The sequence below is a fragment of the Chrysochloris asiatica genome, unplaced genomic scaffold, assembly GCF_000296735.1.
Source record: "Chrysochloris asiatica unplaced genomic scaffold, ChrAsi1.0 scaffold00007, whole genome shotgun sequence".
In the NCBI taxonomy this organism is placed as follows: domain Eukaryota; kingdom Metazoa; phylum Chordata; class Mammalia; order Afrosoricida; family Chrysochloridae; genus Chrysochloris; species Chrysochloris asiatica.
This window is the reverse complement of record NW_006408525.1, coordinates 29897193-29898058: the sequence shown is the minus strand read 5'-3', so window position 1 is coordinate 29898058 and position 866 is coordinate 29897193. Positions and strand designations below refer to the sequence as shown.

Below are 866 nucleotides of genomic sequence, written 5' to 3'. Positions count from 1 at the left end.
TAAAACCCGGAAGGCCCTCGCGAGGCACGGAGATCGGACAAGGCAGGGTGCTCCCCGGGTTTTTCGAAGTGTTGCAAATCTAAGACGAGCGTCTTCTTTTTTTTTTTTTAACACCCCCCCTCTTCGCCCCTTCCCCCCCTTTCAGGGTTGCAAAAGCAAAGAGCAATAAAAAAAAAAAAAAAAAAAAAAAACCGCGCACACACTCAGACACACACCAGTGGCGACAGGGGAGAGTTGGAAAGACGCAGGAGGCAGCAGGGAGGGAGCAATGGGAGCGGGAAGCAGGCAAGTTCCCTGGCAAATCCCCCTTCGGCCCCACGTCGTCTCGCCAGCCCCGGCAGGGGAGGAAGGAGCCGGGCTAGCAGATGGAGGAGAGTGGAGCTCGCTCTAGGCAGCGGGCTTGGCCGGAGAATGGAGGAGCCGCCAAGCGACCGGCTGATTGGAAGAGAAACGCAGCGCGATGGAGGCGGGGGTAGGAGGACGATTTCTCTGCGGGGACTGGCGGCGGCGTACACGCCCGGGTCGGGCGCTGCAGAGCTTGGCTAGCTTTCAAACCGCGCTCGCCGGCTCCAGCCCCGCGCGCCCCCACCCCAGCCCTCCCGGCGGCTCGGCAGGTGAGTGCGAGCTGGGGACAGAAAGACCCGGAACAGTCTCTACACGCCCGCCCGCCCTGGGAAAAGAGAAAAAAAAAAAAGCATTTTTCTTTCTATTTTCGTGCAGCCCCCAGTGCGGTGGGAGGGAAGGGGTGAGGCTGAACCGCCCGAGGAGGCGGAGGGGCCAGGCGAGGCCGGGGTGGCCCGGGAGGCGGCGGCGCCGAGGCGGCTCTGACGGGCAAGCGCTCGGAGCGCCGCTGCGCAGCGCCGAGG

The 866-nt window shown here is 63.3% G+C and overlaps 1 protein-coding gene across 1 annotated transcript in view; it reads left to right on the top strand.

Annotated features, from left to right (window-relative positions):
- The first annotated feature begins 205 nt into the window (after nt 1-205).
- UBTF (upstream binding transcription factor, RNA polymerase I) overlaps nt 206-866 on the top strand; it is a 13962-nt gene continuing 13301 nt past the window's right edge. The window contains exon 1 of the mRNA XM_006832732.1: nt 206-614. The gene's annotated coding sequence lies outside the window, so the exon portion shown is untranslated. The remainder of the gene's footprint in view (nt 615-866) is intronic.